Raw genomic sequence first — 6,992 nt, forward strand, 5'->3', positions numbered from 1 at the left:
GCAGGTGGAGCGCAGCTGGTGTAGCCGAAGTTTGGCTGACCAGCGGACAGTGCGCACACGTCACCAAAACCTCACAGGCAGGTTTCCAGAATATCAGGCACATTAACGATGCAATAAATACCCAAAAAACCACTATTCAATGCAACTATCTGCAATCAGCACATAAATGTATCTCTATATCGACTGTCCCGTCACATCTAATGTCAGATCAAAGGGGATTGGCACCATTTGGCACGTTTGGCACGCGTAATGGAAACCCAACCTGATTTGATTAACACAGCTGCAAACTAATGAGTTCACATCCCTCTCAGCCAACCACAAACAGCCACAGCATCAGATAGGGAGTATATATTCAGCATCTGTCATCTTAGAAAAGTCAAAAGAAAAGAAACAGAGTGAGACTGCGAGAGAGAAAGAGAGAGCGCGTGCACGAGAGAAACACAACAATTGTGGTGACCTCCTCCCAGGCTACCTTTGCATCATCAGCCCATGGAGGTCTGCTCGCAGTTCCGTATATTCCGACACTGCGAGCTTGGACCTCCTGGACCAAAACATCAGTTTCCTCCTGGGAGAAGTTTGGCCGTCTGACGCTGCAGCTCTCTTCTGCTATGGCGAATTGAGTAAACTCTCATTACGCCTTTGCGCGGTGCATTTAAGGGCGAGGAGAGGGGCTCATTTGATTGGTGTGATGTCTGTAAAACCCACTCCACGCCTTCTCTCCTCCCTCTTTCCAACTTGCACCGGTAGGAGGGACGGAGGTGGGATAGAGGAGTAGCTGCGCCAGCGCGCACAGTGTGCCAAACTTACAAAATCCGCCTGGCCACACCCAGTTGGCGAAGGACAGGTGTGCTGCGCCCCCGCCTCGCCCCGTCTGCGAAACTAGAGCCCTAAATGTGCCACCTTAGTTCATCATGTGCTCATACATGGGAGGACTATGAAAGACACTAGAGAGCCAGTGCCACCCAACCTCAGCAGTTACACGGTTGTAGCCATTGCTCTTACTTTTAGAGGGGAAATACAGTCATTTGCCTTATTGTTACTGTGATACATGTGTTGTAGTGCATATAGACTGAATCTCCACTCTCAGTGTAGTTTTTACCACGGTGGCAGACAGTGTTCTGGCAATATTCTACATCTGAGCCATAACAAAGTATACCAACAGGATTTTGGGTAATAGTATTACATTTACAATGTCACATAATGCGTTACCATCTAAAAAAAACTATTCTTTGTTTTCATTTTTCATTTATCCACACTGATCCACACTGCTCCGCTTCCGCTAGTGATGGCTTGGCTCACTAAAAAGAGCCGGCTCTTTTGGTTCCCAAGTGGCTCCTCAGATTTTTGTTGCTTAAATTAATTTATTACCAACAATAATATAAAATTATGTGTAAAATAAATTACTCATGTAAAAAAAATATACATTGCATCAAATGTTTACTATTTATATGGCATTATATACTCTACAGAGTGCTACAAAAAATAAATTATAAAGTACAAAAAAACTTTTTAGTATTTTAAACTTTTAGCTTTTTACTACACTTAACTATCTTGAACTTGTAACTATTTACAGTGAAACAACATAGAGAAGTTTACAGAATCACACAACAGAATATAACTAAAACTGCAGCAGCAGTTGCAGTAGACACACTGGCACCTTCATTAATAGCAGGTTTGCTTGCTTCCAATTGCACTGATGAATGAACAGTTCTCATGTGCCTGTGCAGGTTGTTTGGATATGAGATTTTAATCTTGCAGACTCTACACTCTGCCCTTGTATTGTCAGTGTAATTTAAATGATTCCAGATTTTACTGCTTTTCCTGCTGTATTCATTTTCTCAACTTTTTTTAATCTTTCCAGCATGTTGTCTCTCTGTAGCGCCTGCTCTCTGTCTCTCTCTGTCTCCCTCCTGTTCATGTGCTCACTGTGCTGTGTGTGCCTGTAACCCCCGCCCCTCCCACTTCTGCTCACCACAGACGCACAGACAACACCACACATATTGACCAATCGTGCGGCTTTGAACAGAAAACAAAACAAACAAAAAAAAAAAACAAAGCGGCTCCCAGTCAGGAGCCGGCTCCCGTCGTTCACTTTAAAGAGCCAGCTCTATGAGCCGTTTCGTTCGCGACTGACACATCACTAGCTTCCGCCAGTGCTACACCAGAAAAAATATAATCTGAAGGTTATCTTTTCTTGTCATGTCATTAAAGACTACATTATAGAGGGTGTCGGTGATCAGCACATCTGGGTCCTGTCGTACTGTGCATTATCATGTTCAGTGTGTCTCCATTAATACACCTGCAATGTCTACAATGTATCCCATTCTGCTCTTGCGTCCTAAGGCTGCTAGAAAGCAGCAGGGTTAAGGAGCTAGCCTCTGATTTGTTTTTTTCCTGTCCCAGTGATCAGCACATGTTGGATATGTTTCCATTCACATCCCCTACAACTGCAGAGCAACACCAGCACAGAGTCCTGTTCTTGTGCGTAACTCTCTCTTTGGTGTTGCTGTAGCTGACTGGCACACGTAAGAACTGGCAGGTGGATCTTCCAGCTCCAGTGTATTCATTTGCATTTGTCATAGTAACTGACTCACACGCCATTCTGTTTGCTGTGCTACCCTCAATATTTGTTTATTGTATTTCATATCATAGGCCCACAAATATTTATCCATATCTCAAAATGATCAGACTTTGACTTTGACCCTCTGCCATGATCCTAGGTTTGTTTATAGGCTGTCATCCTATGGACTTTGTTTTGGAGTTTTCTGTTTGTGTCCCTTGTTTCATGCTATTCAGTCATGTTTAATCTGCTTCCTGTTTTATTTCGTAGATTCTCTTTTCATGGGTTGTGTCTGGTTTTACTCCCTGTCTCTGTGTGTTTTCCCACCTGTTTTCTGTCATAACTGTCTCATTAGTCCTTCCCTATTCCCAGAGTCTTCCCCTCCCACCTCCTCTGTATTAGTCTTGTTTGCTCCAGTCTTGTTCTCTTCCACACCCTTGTTTTTAGCCAATCTTCATTTCCCTTCTTTTGCCCATGTCTTCCTAATCCAGCTGTGTTTCGTTCTTGTGATTAGTTTATTGTGAATATTAGGGGTGGGCTGTTTCATCAATGTGGAAAACTCATAATCAATTTTAATTTTATTTTTATATTTATTTTTCAAATTAACGTAACTCCTTGACCATTCATGCTATTGAAGTAATTCCAACGGATTCTGAAAGCTGAGAAGCAGAGCTTTCCAGGGATCTACGTTACGGTAGTGACGTCATTACCTGTGAAGGGGGGGAAGTAAGTGAGCACAGCAGGAGGAGAGTGACAGCTGACAAGGAGAGTGCAAGTTGGAGTGATTTAGAGGTGTTTTAACGGAGTTTTGGTGAGTTTTAGTGGAATTTGGGTGGCGTTTTATTTGTAAATAATATTTAGTATTGTAAATAATAGTATTTGTGTTTTTTTGAGAGCTTTTGAGTTTTTTTATGTCGTGTTTTTGAATGTTTTTTCCCGTGTTTTTGTCGTGTTTTCACCATAGTTCGTAGTTTTGCCATTGTTCGTCTTTTTAGCAATAGTTTGTATTTTTATAGTCTATAAATAGTTCAGTTATAGTTTTGTAAATACTGGAGGAGAAATGTCGAGGAGGTCGACGAGGGACAGGAGAGTCCCGTTGAGATTTGTGGATGAGGAGGATGGACCGGAGGAGACTGGTGGAGTGTAGTCATCTCAACCACAGTAAGTAATACAGTTTGTATGCACTGGATATGTATTCCCAGCTTTATTACGATAATGTTTTTCAATATCTAGTGTAAATTGTCTTACTGGCTCGTTTTAGAATCCAGAATCGTTTTATAATCGAAATTGTTGCCCTCAGAATCGGAATTGTGAGGTGCCTAGAGATTCCCACCCCTAATATCTATGTGCAGTAGTGGCTCGTGGTGAAATTGGGTGGGAGGGCTAACGCATTAGGCCTATGGCCTATACTGATCAATAGTTCAGCTGCAGTAACAGTAATATCACACTGAGGTACAGTACCAGGTTACAGCAACAATGCACTACGACAAAACTAGAGAATTAGGTTAACTACAAAAATGTTCTGATGCCAAAAGCTTGCTCTCTCTCTCTCTCTCTCTCTCGCTGGCTCGCTCACACACACACACACACACACTAACTATTTTCCGCTGTACACACAGAGAGGAAAGGTAAAGAAAGGAAAGGAGTAATGCTCCTTTAATAAGAGGTTGGGGCTTGGGCCTAGGGCTGGGCGGTATGGCCTAAAATCATTATCATTGTATTATTCTGGGGGGATGCGGTGACAGTATGATATTGCGGTATCATCTTTTATCTTTTTTTACACCTTAAATAAAGCAATTTAGAAAGCCATACAAGTCTAGGATGGAAACCATTTATCATCAGAAGTTAAACGGTTGCTAATCCATCTATTATTGTGTATAAAACGTATGTATAAACTAGAGGGAAGAGGGAGGGCTGGCTGGCGGCTTCTCCTGCAGGCCTGGGTTTGGGGCGGTCGGCCAGGCCACCTCCATCACATAGCGAGGGAGGTGCGTGAGGCAGGCAGGCAGGCTGGCCGCCGGGCCCTGTTCTGCCACCGTAGCCGGAGTACTGCGGGATGACGGTAACCACAAAAGCAGTACCGTGGCTCATGTTTACTGCGGTAGGCTAAGTTACCATCACCACGAATACCGCCCAACCTTACTTAGGCCTACCTTATTTGAAGAGAAGCTCACATCGACGGCCTTTCTGGGATGCAAACATGTTAATCACCAAGTCATTTAAGTCCGATGATTTTTGGATGAGGTCCCGCTCGATAAATAATCCACCTTGTTCAGCATGATGCTAACGCAATTCGCAAGACTCAACGCTCACTCTTCCACTACAGTAACAGAAAAAGATAGGCAGGGCTTAGCCGTGCTAGCCCATTTATACCAGCCGTCTCTGCCTATGTGTTTACCTTTGTTCTTTGTCAGTTTGTCTGTGTTCCTCCTGTGTCCATCCTGTGTTATTCCTGTGCTTACCCCTGTGTTCCCTGCTCTGTTTCGTGCTTGGTGTTGGTTTTCAGTTTAGTTTTTGTTCTGCTTTCATCTGGACTTTTAGTTACCTGCCTGTACCGAATGTTTTCTATCAGCTGCATTAAAATGATCATTAGTTCTTTTGAGCTCATTTTGGTCAAAGTAATGCAAAAGTAGTGTAATAAGTGACTTATTACTGTACACAGAGAGTAATGTTGTAAAGTAACTTATTACTTTTAAATGAAGGTAACTAATAATATGTAATGTATTATATTTTAAGAGTAACTTGCCCAACACTGAGACAGATGACCAAAGGTCAGTAACTGACAGGCGGCCATCTTTTGGAGGTAGGAAGAGACTTCTCACTGCTGGGCAGGAGATGGTCCTGCCAAATATGGTGATTGTCAGCGAAACCATCCATTTGAGGAAAATTTAAACATGAAGACCAGAGAGTCTTTTCACAGTCAGACAGCATCAGCATTTCTACCAATCAACCGGGTCAAAAAAATCAAAAAGCAGTCTGCCCTGGCCTAAACCATACACTTCTCTGATAGGATATGGGACTGTGGATGAAAACATTGTCAGAGAGCTCAGGTGCACCAGGTGGCTGTGTCAGAGCTCATCTACAGCAGCTGCCAGATTCATAGCTCATCCAAATATCTACAAGGAGGCCTCAGAGTAAAAATCCAATTGGGATCTCAGCTGAGGGGGCTCTTATCCTGTAGCTCAGGTGCAGTCCTGTTCCACATTTCTTCTCTCAAGCTCCTCCACATCCCGTGTTGTATAGATCCAAGGATGGGCTCACTAAATTAAGACTACTAAACAGGCTGAAGAGGCTGACATTTTAGAGTTATAAGGGTTTCTCTTGACTGCTTTTGGATGATGTTTTTCATTTGCAGTTTAACATTTTAAAACAAACACACCCCTTAACAGAAAATAAAATGTTAAGAACAGCATGTTTGCAAAATAACACAACCTTCTTTAAACGTATCAATCACTCCATCAAAACAAACTATTTGTGCTCAATTGAAAATGTATATTTTCTCATTTATTGAACAACGCATAACAAAACTGACACTGCAGCTACAACCTCTGAAACCAGTTCAACCAAATCAGTTTTTGTGTAGCACCACCACAGTACTGACTGTTTTACTACTGACAACAGTAAAAAAAGAGTGAGAATGTCCCTATAGGATGGGTTGGTGAGGGGATGGATAGGTCAAACAAACACCAGACTTTCAGCTGGGAGCCTGCTGTTCATTTCCCATGTGAAACCAAAAGTCAGTGGAGTTATTTTAATTACAAATTAGCGTGCTGGTATGTGTAGCATGCTATGGTAGTGACATATGTCACATTATGTTACATGACGTTAGTAACAACCATACTTATTTTATCCTTTAATTTCTACTTTCTCTTTAGCTGATCCATCTGTGAATCTATCAGTATTTCATTCTTAATCTTGTTTTTAATGACTGTTTACTAATAACTACATCTAAATAGCTTGAATCGGATATTTATTGCCAAAAATGATTTTCTGGGAGAAAGAGAGGAAAAGTGTTCTTATACTTAATATGAAGTCTCTCTGTAAGTGGGCCTTAAAGGGTAACTTTGGTAATTGCCAACGTGGACCCCATTTTCCCGTGTTTTTGTGTCTAAGCAGCTAATGGAGACAACAATTTTTGAAATTGATGCAGTACTGAGTTGCACTGTTACAGTTGGCAGCACAAAGCAGGTTGCAGTGTGACCAGTTGGGTATTGGTGCACAGTCAATTTACATCCACTGAAAGTGCATGTTTTTGCCACTGACAGGCTCAAATTATTATTCTAAGTGTCTGACAATATTATGGCAAGAATCCCTATGGAGGTACACATTTTGTTAAAGTGTAAGATCATTTTTGTTTAACCAAAACAGCCTGAAAAGCAGCACTGCCAAACACACCAGATTTTGTATAACAGTTATTTTAGGATTTATTGAG

This window comes from Epinephelus fuscoguttatus, linkage group LG5 (assembly GCF_011397635.1).
Source record: "Epinephelus fuscoguttatus linkage group LG5, E.fuscoguttatus.final_Chr_v1".
In the NCBI taxonomy this organism is placed as follows: domain Eukaryota; kingdom Metazoa; phylum Chordata; class Actinopteri; order Perciformes; family Serranidae; genus Epinephelus; species Epinephelus fuscoguttatus.